General features: G+C 44.9%; 1 protein-coding gene across 1 annotated transcript in view; it reads left to right on the top strand.

Moving 5' to 3' along the window:
- Ephrin (ephrin) overlaps window positions 1-20,934 on the top strand; it is a 45,438-nt gene that overhangs the window by 16,964 nt on the left and 7,540 nt on the right. The gene's annotated exons all lie outside the window — the stretch shown is intronic.

Raw genomic sequence — 20,934 nt, 5'->3', positions numbered from 1 at the left:
GATGAAAGTAATTCTCCGGCTTTTTGCGCAATTTGCGCGATTTTAACGAACATTATAATAACGATTCGGGGGCCAAATAAAATGTTTGGAAGTAATCGGATAGCTTTTCGTCTAATTGTTATGCTCTGTATCCTCGTTATTCCCTATACCATTGCATATTATCGTTATTATTATTTTTCATCCCTATTATTTTATGCAAAATACAAAATAACATCTCGACATTTTGCCATCATTATGGCGAGTTATCCTTTACCCCTTTTTTTATCCATTTATTAAAGATTATACCGCGTTTGTTTTTATCATTCCATATCGACGTAAAATTATTTTAATACGCGCACACGAAATATAAAAGTATGGGTATGCAATTGAATATCGATTTTAAGATAACATCAAACATTTGGATAAAAAAATTTTTCCAAAAATTTGAATTGAAATATATTTAAAATGTAAGCAAGCAAAGAGAATTTACATTGAGTATGCATTAAAGAAATTGCATCAAGCTTTCCTCTTCCTTCACTAATGTTCTCAATACGTTTCTTGGCTTCTCTAAACCGTGTACCATCGTTACAACATCCAACCAGTCGCAGTTTAAACACGCTGCTATACCGCTTCTTAAACCGATTACACTCGTGTTCGTACAATCATCCCGATCACGAAATGGGCAACGAATGGGCTAGGTGAATGTGCGAAACTTTTTTCTACGATTACCGTAACCAGATCGCGATTTCATAATCATCGCGAAAGTGTATTCGACTCCCACGAAGAAAATCCATTAACAGTATTACCAACCGCTAATTACACTTTGCGTAATCGAACTATCGATTTTCAACGCGTACAAAATTTCATCCAATCTAATCTTCCGATCGCAATCGGCATTAAATGCTAAAATTCTCCTCATTTTGGCTTATCATTTCTTTTTTTTCTCTCTCTCTCTCTTTTTTATTCGATCGAAATTTAAACTCGATTTCGATCGTTACGTAGAGATGAAGAAGAGATTCAGCCTCGAATTTATTAATTTCTTCGCGATTTTTCGTTCGTTTATCAGAGGCGCGTTAAAGGGAGAGGGGGGGTACACTCGAAGCGTGACGAGAGCGAAAGAAAGGCGAGAGCGAGTTACGGAATGGGTTCCCTTCGGGGCGATCGTGGATCGTTATCGCGTGGAAGAGTAGTCCTCCCTCTTGGCTCGGCAAAAAAGGGCAAAAAGAGTTGGCCGACTCCAGATGCGCGATCATTTGTAATATTTAATTATGGGCGAGTCCGCGGGGAAGATTGTGTCGCTACTTTAGATCGAGAAGGGGTGTTTTTTTCTTCTCTTTTTTCCTTCCGCTTCCTTCCTTTCATCCCGTGATTTCTTTTCCTCGCCTGTCACTTAGATGACTTAAACGTACTTGTATCGACCGCTGTACAAGAGGCAGTAAATTCGGATCTTTGTAGAAAAATTTGTTTTTCGACAGTGCGATCTGTTATATAGATAACAAGTGAGAGAAGAAAGAAACAAAGATTCAAAGAAATGGAATTGAAATTAGATTTGGATTAAATTCAAATTCAGTAATTTCATTTGATTAAATTCAATGAATACATTAAAGTTTAAAGTTCTCGCTAGATCAAATATATACCTTCGGATCTCTCGATTCGAGTTCTCAATAAGTTGGAATAAATTTTTTAATCTTCCCGCTAAGAAATTGGATTTGACGATATTTAAGATTCCAAGATTACATATTTTTACAAGTTCTCGTGCGAAAACGAGAGGTTTAATCGTCACTCAACGAATTATTCTCGTTAACCGTTACATCGCGTTCCCGGTAAACTGAAAACCGAACCTAATTTATATTAAACGACACGCTGATTACGCGGCATCGTGAACGCATCGAGGCAAAATTCTTGGTTATGATGTTCGCACCTTTCTCCAATCCATTCTCTGAACCTCCAATTCGGGGTTATAAAAACGTATATTGATCATACGAAACTGGATATCGTATCTGTAACGGCAACGAGGACAGCTACGGAGTGTTGAAAAGCAAGCGATCGTGGTAGTACGAGCGGTCCGTAATATCGGGCAAATTGTCGGGTTTGCTCGATACAAAATGCGAGCCGGCGTCATTTCCCATCGGCGTTCTTCTAAAATTATCGATAACTTATCGACAATTGACTATAATTCCCCAGTCATACGTGGAGGTTACGAAAAATCTCTCATCCACTCGCGCTCACGCATCTTCACGCTTGTCCTCTCGTCCCCCTCCTCTCCTTCGTTTCTCCAACACACGGTCATAATAGTACGTAGTTGCATTTCCTTTCCACGAGATGCGTTTACCCTATCCTCGGGGTAATAAAGTCGTATCGCGTTCCTTCTCCTTGCTTCTTCTTCTTCTTCTTCTTCTTCTTCTTCTTCTTCTTCTTCTTCTTCTTCTCCTCCTCCTCCCTCGTAAGCCATCTTCTTATTAAACGAATCGTGAACACGCCAGAGGATAATGGAAAGCAACTAGTTTCCAAGATTTAAGGAAACAACGCACGATGTAATTTCTCTACAATTACCGTAACGACTCGATGATCGTTCAAAGGTTTCGCGAAATACTTTATGGAATATGAGAAAAAAATCTTAAACCCCCTTTCGATTTTCGAGATTTGAAAAAACGCGAAGAACATTGTTACGCTAGAGATTATTTCACTTGTAAATATTTCAACGAAATATCTACAACGTATATGTATACATATACATCCAATCTTTACGATTATTCGTTCTCGAAAAAAATCGAGTATTCCAATTATCGTTCGAGCAACACTCGTATCGTGATTCTGTTTCGAAAGAAATCAATGTTTGCGCGTGTCTGGAGCCGGCAAAAACGTCGTCTCATTGCGTAGCCAGAAAGGGTTAATGCGATTGTGATGTAGAGGTGATGGGAGAGAGAAGGTCGGAAACGTTGCTCGGTCAAAAGGCGGCGGAACGTGTACACACGGGGCGGAAGTGGGAGCAGAAATCCTTTTTTCCTGTACAGTCACGCGCACCCGGCTTTCACGCGTGCTCCAAGACTGGTTCTCGAGTGGCGCGTTTGTCATCCTCTCGTCCACGTCTTCCTCGCAAAACTTCCTCGTTCCCAGAACTCCGGGCCGAGAGAAAGATAAAGAGGATCCGTCGGGTGCGTGTTTACATCCGTCCCGAGATTTTCGTGCGGCTTGAGTGCTTGCTGAACGACTTACGTTCGCATTTTCTGAATGGGTCCCAGGGAATCGCGCGCCGTTCAACCAAGGTTAAAAGGCGCCCCTCCCTCCCGTTACAATGCGAAAGTTTCGGCCTCTCCTCGCTTTTCGACGACTTTCCGACCGGCCAAATAACGCAAAGTGTGCTCTCGAGATCGGTGCAAACACTATGCATTGAAACGTTGCGCGGCACACTCGAGAAAAAAGATTTTCTCTAACCTTTTCTCGAAAACGAAACACGGACGAATCGTTTCTCGATCGAGAGAAAATTTTAACGACTTTATTGAACCCCCCCTCGCGAGGGGTTGTAAGGTTGTGGGACGGGATTTCGCGTGTTTATTAAGAAGATTGGCCTCTCGTGAAAAATATATTCGAAGAAGATGTTGTAAAGGGACGTTATGCAATTTTGACGATCTGATGATGACAGCTTTCGAACGTTAAGTATACGAAGAGGAGATGCACGTTGTTTTGTGGCATGTGCACATAAAATTGCGAAAATGACGAGGACGATCTTTCAATCAAAGTCGAGGGTGCAGTGATTTTATGCAAGCGACTGTAATTAAGAGTAACGTACTTTACATATCGTCCCTGAAATTATTATGTTCGTATTGTATAAAATCCGTACGCTACTACTACTCCACGACGTGCTCGATAATAAATTAACCACGATTTTGCCCAACCTTGGTCCGTTTAATCTTCGATCTCGCAACGAATAACATTCCTTTTTCTCGTCGCCGGCATCACACGATCCCCGGCATTTTCGTTATCGGTTGCGCCGACCCGAGGCAACGCCGCCAACAGGGATCGTCCGCCATCCCTCCTCGACTCTTCCCGAGAAAGAGAAACTTTCCTCACGGCGACGCGTTTTCCCCTTTGAATTTCATAAAACATATAGACGCGCACTCACACTGTGTACCCCGCCGTACCGTGTGATCAGCCGAAATATTCATGAATACATTTCGTATATTACATGGATCCCGAAATACGCGAAAGATGTTATTACGCGGGACCCGGCATTCTTCGTGCATAAGACCAAGAATGGAGATCGGGGAAGGGCGAGGAGGACTTCCAAAGAAAGGAAGAGAGTTGCGTATATGCGCGTACCACGAAGAAAATATGCCACGTAATGCGCCGCGGGCCTGAAACGAGGATGACCAGAACGCGGTGAACCGACCAGGGGGAAAAAGAGGGGAAAGAAGAGGCAGAGGCAGATGCAAAGATCCAGAAAAAGAAGCAGCTGCACCCTGTGCACTATCCTCTCTCTCTCTCTCTCTCTCTCTCTCTCTCTCTCTCTTTTTCCCACTGCGTTGTTGACTCTTGCTTTCTGATTCTACGTTAGCGTTATATCCCTCTCTTCACCCTCCTTTTCACCAAAAGGAAACGATATACGCGTTACGAAATATCTCGATTCGTGTACACTGAGGAGAAGGGCGGGGAGAAGGAGAAAAGGGGCTTTCTTATCGCGAAGAGGCTTTTGCCGTGCTCCGTGTTTCGAAACTTGACCGCGTGAAATTTTTGAATTCATGAATTCGTGTGTTATGTGCGGCGAATTAGTGTGTGCGAATTCGTAAAATTTTCGAAAATTCAATTGGAAAAATAGTTGACTTTCTTCTAAAAAGTAAGAGGAGAATCGAATAAAAATCTTTAACGTGAATTATATTCAAACTGTTGTTGAATATCGAGGGAATATCGAGGCACGATTACTCGATAAATAGAGAGGCGATCTTTTCGACAGGGATCGATATATTTCGATGTACTTAAAAGTTTGAGGAGAAGGAGGGGGAGGGGAGGCAAGCGGGAAATGAGAAGGGAAATTGCGCGTGTCTGGCCAAGCTCCAGAATAAGCATAAAAATATATCTCGGATCCGTAATCTCACGGACGCGCGCGGACTTATGCTATATTTCTTGTCGAACGTTATCAAATACGCCGAAGGATAACCGGCTTCTGAGAAGGAACAATCTGCCGATGTACGATAAGCTTGTTAGTCCCGAGCGATGTTCCCTCCTCGTGTTCGTTCTATCCTCTCCACCGTTCATCGTCAAGCTACACTGAATCATAACTGACATCGAATTAAAAGCAAAGCTCCCCTCCCAACTCTCTCCCTTTCCGTCCGCTCTCTCCCACGTTCGTCCCTCGCGCTCGTAATTATCGAACACGTTGTTTATAAAAGGTGTTGCGCGATAAAGTTGGATCGACCGGCCTGACTTCGTCTTTGATGGACGACGCATGGATCGTTGAACGTTTACAATTTGTCGATCAGGACGGTGGATCAGGAGGGGGGATGTATCGTCCTCCCCTCCTCTTCCTCGATCAAGCGTTGTCTCGAAAATTTAGAAACACTGCCGGGAGAAACGTGTCGCGACGATATCAAATTACGCTCGTTACGAGGCGCGACCCCCGGGTCCCGATTAACTCGTCGAGACTCGGTGTGTGTAAACGACGTGACGACAGGAAAGCGGCAGCTTGACGAGCCCGAGGAATTTAACCGAACGATCCAGTCGACTCGGGGATTAGGTCATCCTATGAATAATGGCGGTGAATTTGAAAGAACGGAATCGGTCACGATAGAGAAAGATTATTAGAGAAATAATAATCAAATAGTTTTCTGATCTTTGATCGAATCGAATCTTGTTCCAACTCGTCGAATTGTAAAAACTAATTAAATCCTCGTCCTCGACGTTATTCATGTGAAACAAATTTTCCCGAATACCATCGAGGCGCGTATCCGTAAAAGAAGAAGAAAAATTCTTCTCGTTCTCGAGTTGTTCGAGGTACCCAGCAGGTGCCAAATCTGTGCGCGCTTAATTAGCGCAACTCGTTTCCCAGGCCGTTCGAAATTACGTGTTCGTGCACCTTGGAAAAAAAATAGACGATAGCGACGGGGAGATCCATGGACAGAGGTGGATGAAGGCGAAGGGAGGGAGAAAAGAGCGAGAGAGAGTGTGGAACACCGGTTATCGAAGGTTCAATCTTCGGGCCATGGGGCCGGTCACTATATGGGATTCTGGGGATACGGGGGAGGTAATCGATTACCATGGGACCGATCTTTCTCCTCCTTCCTCTCTTCTCTTTTTTCTCTCTCTCTCTCTCTCTCCTTTCCCTTTCTCCCCTTCGTCTACCTCCTCCACACTCTCCTCTCGCGCGCTCTCTCTTTCTCTTTTTCTCTCGGCCTCCCTACCCCAGGTCCTTCGAACCGACGCCAAAATTTATACCTGGCGGCTGCTACGGAGATGCACCCTCGTCTGAATGGAGGCAGGGCATTCAACGGCGCCGCGAACTGTGAAACGAAAAATATATGGTTTCCAAAAGAACAGCCTTAGGTCGATCCTCGAAGGTGAGGAGGAGAAGAGCGGCGAGGGAGAAAGAAGGACACGGTCGAGCAGAGAAAAGAATCGGTAGAGGGATGCGAGAAGGTGCGGAGAGAGAGAATAAGAGGCGAGAAAGAGGCCACGAGTGCGCGAATGTCCTTGCTAGAATCTTCGAAAGGGAGAATCGGATTCTTTGAATTTTCGAGACCGGGGGGGGGGGCAGAGATTGATGCCGAGGTATATATACGCGTTCTTAGATGTCGGTGACCGGTGGTTGGACGGTATTGTCGACAGACAGTTGGATGTCTAATGACGAACGATGGGGGCTCCTTGTCGTTCGAGCGACCGACCCCCGGTGTTATATCGGTGATCTCTCGACCGCGGGATTTAGAAAAGTAGCCTACGTATCGATGGGTTTGATCGTCGCTGACACGAGTTCATTAGTTTTCCCTTACTTGGGACTTTGTCTCCTTTGTCGAAAGATTCGAAAGACGAATGTTAACGATTGAAACGATAGAATGCTCCAATAAAGAAATTAGATAACGATCGAAATAACGGCAGGCAGAATTACGGTTATTTTAATTAATTATTTTAAAAAGAAATCAAATTATATATTAAATATCGAATGCTTATTGTACTGCTATATAACAACGATGTATATAGACGAGTTCTATACACGAAAATTCTCATTCAGAATTCGTAGTTAGAGAGACCGTTTGTTTTCGAGCATAAGCACAAAACCCCAAAACGATCCTCTCGGTGATCATTACCGTCTCTAATCCCCTATTCATAGACATTAAACTGTTACGTCATAGAAACTGGCGAGGTTCTAAAAAAGCACTCGGCTCGAAAACACTCGACAAAAAACTCGGAGCGACAAAATACCCCACCAACTATTAACTCACGGCAACAATACTGAGCAAACAAAACGCTGCACTTCTGTCCGCAATAATTTTTTATCCCTTGCTGCCTCTGGTATCTGGCTCACAATAGCGAACCTTTCCCGGTGCGTCGAACGATCCAGATCAACCGTGCACCGTGACGACCCTCACGGGTCGCGCTTTCTCTCTGTCCTTGCGCCCTGGAACCGAGGATATTCACCATTCGAGTAGGCCATTATTTGTCGAAAAACTCGACAGAACGCGAAACAGAGAAGGGGAGAGCCAACAGGAAAATCGTCCAAGATAAAAGGGACGACGAGAAAAGAAATCGGGTACTTGTTCGCAGCGCACCAACTTGCGTCGAATATCTTTGGGTCAACGTGGCGTCTTCTCTCTTTTTTTTTTCCTTCTTCCTCCTCCTCCTCCTCCTCCTCTTCTTCTTCTTATTCCTAGTCTATTTCTCTTCAGGTATACGTCGCGACCTTGTTCTTCTGCACGGGTCCTTGGAACTAAAGAGCAAAAGAAGCCGGCGCTCTTGGTGTCGGACAAAAGCGAAGCGAGATGATGGTAGCTTCTTGTGCAAGCGCGAGAGAGTCTTCTCCGAGTATATACGCACCGTTAGGCCCCATTTGTCTAGAACATCAGGATTTATGCCGAGGTTACTCCGCCCTTGGGCCTTCGAGAGTTCCACCGATTTACTTTTATGGCCCCCGTACTAGCAACACCCGGCACGAGGAACTGGGGAGAAAGTCTTGCCCGTACCGATGCTACTCACTCTTGGTTGCGCAAGAGAAAATGTTAGAGGAAGGGAGAACTACCGCCTCTATTACACCGGTAGAGGAGGGGGAACACGAGTTGCGGGACACGAGGTGGAAGATGGAAGAGACGACGTAGAAGAAATTGTATCGTGATTCGGCGACACAAGATTCTTCCTTGAATCAACGATGCATATGGGGAGTGAAAAACGAGCGCAAGAGGGTGGTTCGAATGAACTTTATCGACTTGGAAGCTCTCCGAGCGACATAATGTTCGACGATTAAATTCTCCGGGTTTCTTCGGGACAGATTTTCCGTTTCACGTGACGCCAAGCTCCTCCTCCAGGCTTTTCTTCCGTTTCATTTACCCCAGTCATCGAAGGTCCCTGCTCAGACCTCAAGATAAATACGCGTCATCCGCGCTCGAACAAAGACCGAATACCTTTACGCGGATGGAATCTTTCGTGCACCGTTCGGTCTCCATTTGTCTGTAACGACGGGATCCGTAAGAAGCTAACCCCGCCCTGAATCCCAGCCTCGGGTCCTGGCCTATTCACATCCACGGCTTAAGCGTCCACGGTGTCGAAGGGGAGAGGAGACGAGATATAAAAGAGGAGCGAAGAGGAGAGAGTTCCTCAAGGTTGATTTCTACGAGCCACTCGCGTGTATCGCGTTTGGACATTTTCTTCTCTCTACGTCGCTTTCTTCGGCCAAACAGAGGAACCCCTCCTTAAAGTATCCCCCGATTATCCAGAGGTCCTTTGTCCCAAAGGAAGCCGCACGTGGTGTGCGACCAGGTAGCGCTGACCGACTCTGTTTCCGCGACGATTCCGGCCGGGTAAGTCACGTGCGGAAAGCAGTAAAGGTGTGCACAATGAGGAGATACGTCGAGTTTCAACGAGGACGAAGGTTTCTCCGTGTTTACTCGATTGCTTAGCACGTCGTAAACGGGTGACGAGTCTATTTCCTCGAAACGAATGGCGGGGGACGCGCAGGCTAACGGAGGAGGAATTGATGTATGTGCAGAGGACTTGTCGAAGAAATCTTTGAGTTGTTGACAGAGGGAAGGGTAGATGAAGCCGCGAGGAGGAGGGAGATGATAAAGAGGCGGCAAAGAGGAAAGTGGTAGGGGGTTGAGACGAAAAGACAGTCGAGTCGTCGAGGGGGGAAAAGGAGAAAAAAAGTTATCTGCCGCGAGAAGAGGATCTGGCGCGGCCGAGAAGAGTAAACGATGACGACTTCCTGATTCGCTCCAACGACAAACCGAGGAATTCGTATATACGAACCACGACTCCAACATGTGCCGTTCGCGTACACTCTGTTTGTTTACACGTTGGCGGGACGTCAGGGACGCGGCATAGACACTCGACAGATGCGCGGATCCTCGTGGATCCATGCGTTTCATCGGTGCACTGCGTAATAGTTGGACCAACTTAACGCGCCTCGAAATCTCGACAATGGCGGGCCGAATGTTATCGCGTTTAAGTGGGATGGGACACCGACTATGTATAATAGGCGTATAATGAATAGCTTGCTTCTCAGGCTGGATCCCGGCCCAACTAACGGATCGCTTCGAAGTTTCGTCGTGAACCGTTCCTAATCTAATTCCTAGACCGTGTTTCCAAACATTAGAACGCCTAATTTCTCGTGAAACGAAAGTATAAACAAACGGGATCGTACACACAACGAAGCAAGAAATTTCTTTCCGTTTGCTCGGAAAGAAAAACTTATTACTTATACTCCTAATCGGTCAGGCAGTTCTTTTAACCGGTCTTTCACACGGTTCGATCGCTTTCCTGGTAAATCCCATTTTAACCGTAACGTGTATACAAAAAACCTTGCAAAAACCTTGTAAGAAGTAAAACGTACAGTGCCTATCGCGCGAACCCGCGAGGCAGACGCCGGTTACACGCCCCCCGTTTTCCCAGACACGAAAGAAACGATGGTAGAACGTGATCCATCCGGAGATGATCTCGCCGATGGCGAGTGAGGCTAGGAGACACCTAGGAGACCCCTTTGAGGAGGTAGAAAGGGTCGGGTCGGTGATTTTCCGCGAGTCACGCGAATTCGTGACTGAATCCCGGGAATCTCGAACGATGTGTCACGCTGGTGTGAAACGTCACGGCACTAGGAAGTGACCCCGAACTGTCGCTTGGGCCCGCGTACCTGTGCACGACAACAATGTCCATAAACAATGGGAGCTATCTCGGGGATATCAACACGATGGGGGCCAGGCCGTGGATCTGACCCAGGAACGGGGACCTGACCCCGAACGTGCACCGGGACACGGGTTATCTTCCATATCGGCCGGACAGAAATGTCTCAATGCGCAATGCGGATCTTTGTCGAAGGTGCAAACACCGTGGTGCCGCTCTCTGTCTCTGTCAAGGAAGCCTCCTTCCCCTTCGACCAGGGGAGGCCGGATCGAACCGCCTCGGGACAGATTAATAATAATAAGGATTATGGGATCGTGCGGCCGGAAGATAACGCGATCGATGATAGCCTCGTCGCTCGTTTCGGATAATCGAGCAATGGACGTTCGTGCATAAGGATGTTGGCAAAGTGGAGACGAGGAGACATCTTTCGATCGAACGTTCGTTGACGGTTAGATTAGAAGTTGGATCAGTTTCTAGGTCTGGCTGGTTTTAGAATCGTTGACGCGGTTATTCTCGTTTCCGTCGTCACGTTGTGATGTGATTATACCTTTGCTACAATTGTTCGGGTAAATTGGAACAGCAAACTGTACTGTTGCCAGTGTATTATTATTCGACGGTCCGTTTTATAATCTGTTTCAACGAACAACGAATTCTTCGAATAGAAATTGACATCGAGCTTCGACGAGCTCGATCTCTTACATTCGTGTGTGTGTGTGTATTGAATAATCACTGTCTTAAATAAGGCAGTGGAATTGTTCAATATCGATTAATTATTTCTCGTTGTGTACGAGGATCTTATTATCGGTACGAATAGCACGTTTATATACGTATATTATAAAAATTCCCTCGATTTCTCTCTTCTCTAGAGTTCAAAGGTAATGAGGATTTCAACATTTTCATGTTGAAATTTAATGATTTTAGAAGATAGAATTGGAAGAAATTTCATCTATCTTTATTTATTTCCCCTCGATTTTATGCGTTCTCGAAAGTTCAATAAAAAAATTGAGGACACTAAGATTACACGGGTATATAGAAATATTTCTCGAATACGCGTAGCTACCTGGAAAGATATCAAAGCCAAGTATCGAGTGCGCCGTAACATCGGGACAGCTTCGAAACTGATCTCGACGTGGCGTTTTCCCGCAGTAGGGGCAAACATTTCCATAATCGTAAACCTTTCATCGGTTCCCTCGCGCGCCGAACCTGGTATCAACCATAAAACTGAAGAAGCAATAACGTGGCAAGGTCAGGTCGCAAGCTCTCCACGCTTTCCTCCGAAACTCGAGTGCTAATATACCGAACTTGCCCAAAGAGTGGCTCCGTCTAATCGACGTTCGAGATCGCCATAAAGTTGCCGATCGTAAAATTAAATCGTCGTTAAATGCTCGAGAGGATCGCCTCCATCTTTCGTTCCTTTTTTTCACAACAATGACGTGATCCACGAGAATCAGGACAAAAAGATCTCTACCGATGTCTCTCGGCGCTAAATTTTAAATGATACCTCGAAAACGATTCGCGTTACAACATTGGCCATGCTCGTAATAATAATAATAATAATAACAATAATAATAATAATAATAGGCATAAATTTTCAAAAAGTCACAAATTCCACGAGGAAGAATTTAACTAAACGACGATGTTTATAGGCTATTCGGTAGGATCGTTTCTTTCGAGGAGAATATATTCGAGAAGTAATGGTAAACCGAAGGTGGTGCCGCTTACGAACGCTAATTGGTAGTTAAAATTAATTAACGAGCCGACGATACGCACGACTCTATTACCTACATACGTCTTTGCATCGGCAACGCGCGCGTATACACGGTCTCCGCCGCATTAACCAACTTGGCTGCAACTCGGAGGTTCAAAGGGTGAAAACTGTGGTCGCTTTCGACACATTCGAAACGCCGCGACTGATAAATCTCTGGCCAGCCAGGCAAGCCCAGCCAGCACCGACGAAAAGCACGCGTCTTCGCCGTCGCGACCACGTGGTTCAGCCCCGACTATTTTCTTTCAACGACGAGCATTTGATCTCCGATCGGGACAGACACTCCCCTACTTACGCCGTTAGTCCAATTACAAAGGAGTGGCATGCCGCTGCACATAAATTACACGAGCTCTCCGGGACAATCTAAATTGTATCGAGCTCGAGCATGCCTTAACTCACGATGTTACTCCGTATTTGTACACGGGCCGGACTAATAGGCAAATCATAGCCTGTTCCGCGATTTTTATTCTCAAACGTTACTCCACACTGTTTCCCGAAACAGAATAAGCGAAAACTGTTTCAACGTTTCTCGTCTCGTCTCGTATCATTCGGGATAATTAATTGTTATCCCGAGATTGTTTTATCGCGATATCTTTACGATAACCTGTGTTGATTTTGAAAGGGAGATTTTTAAATGTAATATCTTGCAATTTACCACAAACTTTATGATCGTTCGTATTATCACCTATTAAAATGAGCAAATATGATGTATCACGTTTTTCTCACTCTGATAAGATTTTTAGAATGACCTGGCCTTAAAAAAAATCTATAATCTTCAATTCCCAAACGAATATTTATAAATCGTGTTGCGATTCGTTACGATTCGATAAATTCGTACGAAACGAGCGCGATATAAAAGAAAAGTTCTGTCACCTGTTCGAGGAGAAATCGGGGGAGAGGAGAGGAAGGAGATCGTGTCGCGGCTTTCGACGCGGTTGATAAATCGACGCTACGAGACGGAACCCCGAAAACACGTGCGCGGACGTGGCTGCGGTATAACGTCCCCGCCGGACTATTTCTTTCAACGGCGGCCCTCTGATCTCCGTCCGGCTCTGACACTCCGTCTAGCCACTTTAGTGCCTCCATTCCACGCCTCGCGAGGGAGGTGGAACGACGAGAGCGTTTGTACGCTGTGCACGGCTTTTAATAGGACACACAACGTCGCGGTACGCGTGGATCGATGAACTTTCCGTTTAGAAGCCACGCCACGCCACGACGGGACCGTCGTGCGTTGTCTGTTCCGTACACGAACGATCGACCGTGCCTCTCGGCCCTCGAATAGATTCGAGACAATTCGTCGATTTTTCCCTTCACCGAGTTGTTGTTTCGTCCCCCGGATTGTCTACCATTTCGAATCGCACGTGTTAATTCGATTTCGAGGACGAAAGATCGCGGTGTGGATGTTGAAATTGTTCTCTGGATATTTTTTTTTTTTTTTGTTCGTTTTGTTTTTTGAGAGAGGGGGAGAGAGAAAGAGATACGTTTCGGTTATTTCGATCGGATTGGATGTTTTTATAGGGGAATAGTTAATATCGTGAAGGTCTCTGTGGGGCGGAGAATAATCTGTGACGACTTTGGGAGTGTCGTAAATTTCCTGAATGCTCTCGACGATAATCACTTTGTTCCCTCTTTTAAATTCATAAAGTATGCGGTGTATTTCCTTGGAAAGATTTATCTTCGCGAAACATCGACGATTTTTTTAACAAGTTTGATGGAGCTGTATTTTAAGAGGAGTTTTTAATTCTTGAAACGCTGCTCCTTTGAACTTTTTGACAAATGTGAAGAGATGGGAAATCGAAATGGAAGGAAGTCGATCGAATCCAATTAAATATTTACGACATATTTCTTATGATATTATGATACGGAAAAAAAAAAAGAAAAAAGCCTCACCATTCATTTTTTTTTTTTCTTTTCCTTGTAAGAATTAAAACGTTCCTTGGAGATTTGCGATTCTCTCGAAATATTGAACAAAACGTACAAATGAATTGACCACGTGAAACGACAAAACAGCTGATCAAGAACGATTCGACGGGAGCAATCACAATGAATTCCCATCGTGAATCAAATTATCAGCGCTAACAGGTTCCGTATCCACAATCGTTCAGCTCTTTACGGACAAGCTCCGGGACGAAATTTCTCCCCGAGGGAAGAATTATCAGGCGCCTCGTTAACTTTCATTTCATCTTCTTCCATCTTGTTCCGTTTTCACGGGAATCGTTTTTTCTTCTTCTTCTTCTGCTTTTTCACGCGCTTCTAAATCGCTCCGTATTATCGGTATTTGAGAAAAAAAAAAAAAAATCACAGCGAATCGGTATAACATAATATATACAAAATGTTCAAAGTTTTTTCAATCGTATTCGATGAAGAGAACTTTGTATAATTCCATGAATCGTTGCACGAATTAAAATTCACGATTATCCTCACGAAAGATCATGATAATAAGAATTTCAAACGATCAACGTCGCTGATTAAACGTACTTGTACCTCGAGGATACGAAGAATGCGAAAACTTGAGGAAGTGAATGCGACATCAGGAAGCGATCCCAGTTATCCACGAATACAGGAATAGATCGAACGCGAGGAGGGAAAAAAATTCACGTGTAAGAGACGACTGACGCCAGGAGGAGGAAGAATACGATAAATATTTGAAGTTAACTAATAATAACGCCGGCACGTCCTAATGGCAGCAAGAGACGAAAAGACGCCGCCGCCGTCGACGACGAAGACGACAACTGAGACGACCACGACGACCGGGCCTACCAACCACACCGACGGAACAGAAGAGAATCACCCGCACCGCTTTTACATAACGCATTAATGTCGTGCATTAAATGGACCGACTGCGCCTTCGTATACTGGACCATCTTGCAGGAAGTTATTATAAATACGGCACGAGACCGTGGAATTCGTTACGGTACGGAAAGCCGCGGGAATGCGACCCGGCCCTCTCTTTTATAAATAATTTAAAAGTTCAAGGGGCCCCGCTCGAAGAACGAAACGAAGGGGCGAGGGGGACACGTTTCGGCAAAAATGCCTGTGTCCCCTCCCCCCCTCTCAGGGTTGGAAATAGATTGACGGAATCGAGTGCACAGCACCAACCGCTTTTATGTTTTCCACCATTCGTGTTGTCGCTGACTAAACGTATGTACTCTTCAGTCCCCTTTGTAACACTTTTGATGGTCGCGCTTTTCGTGTAGGAAACCCTTCACCTGTCTCTGTCGCGAATTCTCTTTTAACGTTTATAAGAAAATATTACGTTACGAAACGTGAAAATGAATCGTAGCGTGCTATTATCTTGCGTACAAAAGTATAGAAGTAATATAGAAGTGTAGAAGAAAGTGTTGTTAATTAAAAGGAAAGAACGAGAAGAGAATCGGAATTGGTGGAAAAAAAAATTTAGATTTTTTTCTTCGATCACTTCACGTAATTAAATGTAAATATAAAAGATAATTTGTAAATTTATACGATTACATTATATCGTGTAAAGTGGTAACTACTACGAGCAATTCGTTTTGATTTTCCTGTTGGCTTTTTCCCGTGACAAGAGATCCCGCTCGTTTAACCGATTAAATTGACTGATTTATGAGAACCGTTTCAAATCTTCGAAGAAATAGTTACGCTTCACAACACGATGATTTCAGAGTAAGGACTGAATTAAGGAAATCAGCTGGGTAGCTGGGAACTGCTCGCGCCCATTCAGACTCGTTAAATCTACGCTCATAAAAACGACGATAATAAACTCGATCCATAGTCTCGCTGTTTCACGTCGATTTTGTATGGTACGAAGACTTGCCACGCTTGCCAGCTACGAAAGAACAAAGGAGTGGAGTGTGTGACCGATGTAAAAATAAAATCACCCGAGAGGAACCAATTATGGTCTGTATTTGACCGAAGAGCGAAGAGAAGCAGGTGCAAATGCCGTATGTAACACTTAACTTTCCAAAAACGCGATCGATGTATTCTCTTATGTTCCATGTAAAAGAGGTTATTACGTTTGCCTTGTTCCCAGAAATTCTCATTTCACACACGAACGAGGAATAATCGTGCCTCTTCCACGCACCTATATCTAGCCTATAGCGATCAACTTATCGCGATCAACGCGTGAATTATCGTTAAACAGGAGAACAGTATCGAAAATTGATATTTTTTTTTTTTCTTTGAATAAGACACGAAAAGATTAAAAAAGAGAAACGATTCAAAAAAAAAAAATCAAGAATACGAACCATTACTTCTTTTAAATAATTCATACGCGTCTCTCAGTCACGCCGTAAATTTTCAATACTAATTCCTGCGGACATTACAACCGCGAGGCTCTTCGGCGACGAAATAGAAAGAAGGGGGAAAAATATGCATTATACGGGCACAATGGTTGTCCAAGGAATGAACATGATGAATGAAAGAGTCAAACGATGGCCCCGAAGCCGGTAACGTCCAAGGATCCATCCGCGTGGTCGTTTTGCTTTCTCTCTGATTCTCTCTCTCTCTTTCTCGCTCTACCTCTACCCTACCCCCTCACCCCCTTGCTCGCCCTCTTTGACGCAGTCGCAGCTTTGATATTCCTGCCAGAATATCCCACTTATAGTTAGTGCATAAGCCTCCGTTTCTCTAGTCGCGTTCCCTCTTTATCCATCGTTCTAACAGCTTTTCTGTCCCCCTCTCTTCCCTCCTCCCCATGTGCTTTCCCCCTCTCTCTCTCTCTTGTTCGCACCCTCTTTCTTCGAACCTCGCAACTATCCCCGTCACGCGTTTCCAGCTTTTCCTTCCTCCTCTCCTCGCCGGCTCGGAGACATTCTAACACACGTGGCCCTACGGTTTTCTCGACGTTTCTCACCGACTCTTTGTCCCGTCCCGTCGTCTACGGATGACGTTCAACCGCATGAAACGTTGCTTCGCGTGGATAAAGCTGCAACGCGCGTGTATCTATCCGCGTTTAAAACGAAACGCGGGTCAAGGATCGTCGATTAAAGGATCCGTTCGCGAGAAGAGCGTGTCGTTTACACGCTGACGTGAATCCTCGCGGTTTTCGTTGCTTCCTCGTAGTCGTGCCGTAGACTTACGCGATTCTTGGATACCACGAACATTACCGAGGAACCCTGGTAATTACGCCGATAAGAATCTCGCATAATTTACGCGGTTCGAATAACTTTTCAGCTGATTCGTGACCGATTCTCCTTTTTTTCTTTCCGTGGCAAAGATTCCGCGAGAGAGGGAAAGAGTATAAGGTTCGATCTATGATTGGACGAAGAAGAGAGGGGAGGGGGGGGGGGGAAGTTGATGCTTTCGACGAAACATGAAATAGGAAAGGAAAGGAAAAGGGTGACGGTGTAAAATTGGTCTGGACGATGAACGATCGACAGGAGTTTCCAGGGGTCCCCGAAACGATGAAGGTCTCCTCGAACGTGGAACACGCCCACTTTTTCGCTGTTCCAATCAGTCCAGAACCCTTGCGCACGTTTTATTTGGTAGTTGATTGATGCGGAGGGGACAGTAGTGGGAATTAATGAAGACGGTTTAGGGATAGGACATTGGCGCCGAACAATTATTGGCCCTCGAATAATTCCGCCAACGTTCGCGGATTTTACAGACATTTAATCGACTGTGCAATTAACACCAGTGATACGATCGATACGGAAATTATTGAATGAAAGATGGGAATCGATGAATTGAAGTAAATGTTCTAGGAGATATAGAAATTATGAACAGTTTACTTGAACATTTGTATTTTCCACGTAAATTAAATGCTAATAAATATTTATTTACGATAATATTCATCGAGATATATTAAAAAAAAAAACTGAACGTAGATATACATATACAACAACCTAAGTGAAAACTTATAATATCAATAATATTCAAAATCTTGTCTTGCGCCAAACATTTTTAAGACGTCCAAATTAATATCGTAAAAAATGTTTAAACTTAAAATTGACGTTAAACGGATATCTTTAACACGTGTCGTGTGTTATTTGAGTTATTTATCAATTAACGAAAGCAAGAAGTAAACGCGTATTAACACTCGAGGAAGAATAGGAGGGGAAGAGCAAAAAGATGACTCGATAATTCGATGATTCGATGGTTAAACAGTGTTATCGTGCGTATATCTCGATTATAAGGAAAACTCGTGTCTCTGTATAAACGTCTGCGTCCGATATTCGCAGACGCGCAAGTTTTTAAGTTCGAAGGGGTCACTAGAGGATTCCCCATACATATTCATGGCGAATATTTACTTAAGGCCAGAAAAGAACTGTTAAGAACGAAAGCAACGTATCGCATTAATACGAGGGTCCTCGGAGATCCTACGAATACGTAGGTATATGCAAATGACACCATTCCCGCCGGGGAAACCTTTAAATCACACATCGAGGCTACCAATAACACGTCGACGGTCATAATACAAGACAGCCTTTATGCTCGGTGTAGCGGCAAGAGTAGCAAAACGTTCGTCCTCGAGTTTAAAAGGATCGCGTTTTAAGTACCGTAACATGCAATAACAGCCTTTCATCGGATATAATTCGAGTCAGGATTAAAATAACAAATAGAAGAGAGAGCGACGCGTGTTGCGCTATACGTAATCAACGTATATTGTTGACCGTGTACCGACAAGTTTTCATAGGAACGAAGTCTGTTAATCGTTCCCAAAGAACCAGATTCTCGCGTACATTAACATGCCATTGATATCTCGTCGATTCTAAACGGACAACAAGCGGTTTCGTACTTCTTCGCGACATCGTATCGACATCATTCGAATTTACATCTTATTATGCTGAAATAGAAAAAAAGGAAAAAGTAAAAAATATAAATACATAAGATACAAGATTCGCGAAAAGGAAAAAAAAAAAACTTACAAAATTATACAATCGCCAACGATGAAGGAGACACGCGAACAAATTACCGTGACGGGATTTCAAAGATCTCGGTTATTCAAATTTTTTCTTCTCTTCCCACCCGTCAAACGTTTTCCCTTATCTCTCCGCCCGTTCAAACCGAAAACTGGCAAAATAAGGCGGACACACGAAGCGAATCCTTTCCCCTTCAAAACGTATGTCCCGGCAAATTTATACATCGCAATTCACCGCGCATCGCGGCCATTAACGCGTCGACGAGCAGGGAAGACGACGGGCATGGCAAGCCATCAACCTCCATGAGGAAACCGAGATGCCCGGTCCAAAGTACCAAAAGGAGCCACGCCGTGCTTTTATCGCGAGTAATTCGGGCCACGATCGTACGTATACGGTGTCTAATAAATTCGTGAATGGGCAGGCAGCGACTGAAATGTCGCTACACACCCACGCCTAACGCACACGAGTAACGCCGGGTACGTGCGTTACGAGAAGGGGCCCCTCTTCTTTCCTCTCCCCACGATGTTTCGACATGGTTGTGCGCGCGCGTGCCCCGGACTCGAGGTTGTTGGCGTTGGTTGCGCGCTTAGGGTGGGTACCGGCCAACCGACATGGGGGCACCGAGAGAGCGGATATTATCGCCAAACGTTAATTTGGCCGAGGCCCGGCCTACCTTCCAATTTTCGAGCCCTTACACGCCCACTTACGAGATTGTCCGTTAATGCTCCGAAACGTCGGGACGCGTTTTCGACGCCCGCGTTTTACCGCCACGGAGAACAGCTTCGCGTACTTCGCCGCGTACAGCCGACGGCCATGTATGTAAGTATGTATGTATCGTGGACGAGCGTCTCTCTCTCTCTCTTTCTCTAGAAGCCCTCGGCGAAAGAAGGTTTGTACGGGACACACACGTGCGTTCAAAGAGCGCAGTGAGTATACGTGCAAGAGTAAATAGAGTCGATTGGGCAAGTAGCCGTGTCTTAGAAGGATAGCAGATCTTCAGGTGTTAGAGATTTCTAGACCGTTGGAGAGAGCGTAGCAGCTACTGGGAGCTTAAATAGAGTTCTTTTTTGTTGAATTTTTAAAGCTAAAATTTCAAGAGTTCTATAAAGGGCGGCTGAGAGAGAGTCTTGTAATTAGAATTGCAAAATTCTCTAGAGGAGGCATGTCAAAAAATTGCGAAGAGAAACCAAAGTGTTCCAAGGTGATGGGGAAAAAAGAAAAAAAATTCCATAAACGCGATATGGATAATGTTCTCGTCGATATCTCGTGTATGCGCAAACGGCTCGATAACGCGGAGAAATATAATCGAGTGTTGGCCGAGCAAGGGCACTTAGATGACGAAGGGTATTCGCGATAAAATTAAATGGAACGTTGCGAAAAGGAACGACACGCCCGATTGGCCGCTAAGAAAACAGGGAAAACCGTATTTCAACTGTGTCTTAACATTCCCGCATCACTACTCGCCCGCGCCTAATTTATGTAACACAGAACAAATATACTCGTGGCCGCGCGTACGTACAACGTGGTCGCATCAAAGAAAATAAATACGGGACGAAACAAGTGGAGCGAGAAGCAAGAAAATAGTTCGCGCAGGCGTTTCGTAGACCCGAAATAGGGCGGTGTGAACAGCAGGAAACTTTACTGTATACCGTGAAACGTGGAGTAGGAGAGACGTGTGTATTGGCGTGTGTGAGCGCTGTTGGAAAGAACCGGTTATATAGAAACCGTCCTCCACCTTCTCCACCTTCTTCTTCTTCTCCTCCTCCTACTTCTTCCTCCTCCTCTTCTTTACCCTACCTTCCCTTCCACTCTTTCGCCGACCTTTCGTTCCATCCTCGCCAAGTATCCAGCAAGCCCCGCTACGTAATACAATCGAGCCTATATACATATATACAAACCCGATTGTATGCGTGCCTCCGTGTACATAGGTGCAGAGGCTGTATGTACACTTACGTGGGGTCCCGACACCACGGGCGCCTGCCTATCTGACATTGGGTGCCTACGAGGGCGAGCCTCGTGTCGTTTCTTTTTCTC

Source organism: Apis florea, unplaced genomic scaffold, assembly GCF_048593485.1.
Source record: "Apis florea isolate Af1SG1 unplaced genomic scaffold, ASM4859348v1 contig_3772_pilon, whole genome shotgun sequence".
Classification (NCBI taxonomy): domain Eukaryota; kingdom Metazoa; phylum Arthropoda; class Insecta; order Hymenoptera; family Apidae; genus Apis; species Apis florea.
The sequence above is the reverse complement of the archived record's forward strand: the minus strand, read 5'-3'. Positions and strand labels throughout refer to the sequence as shown.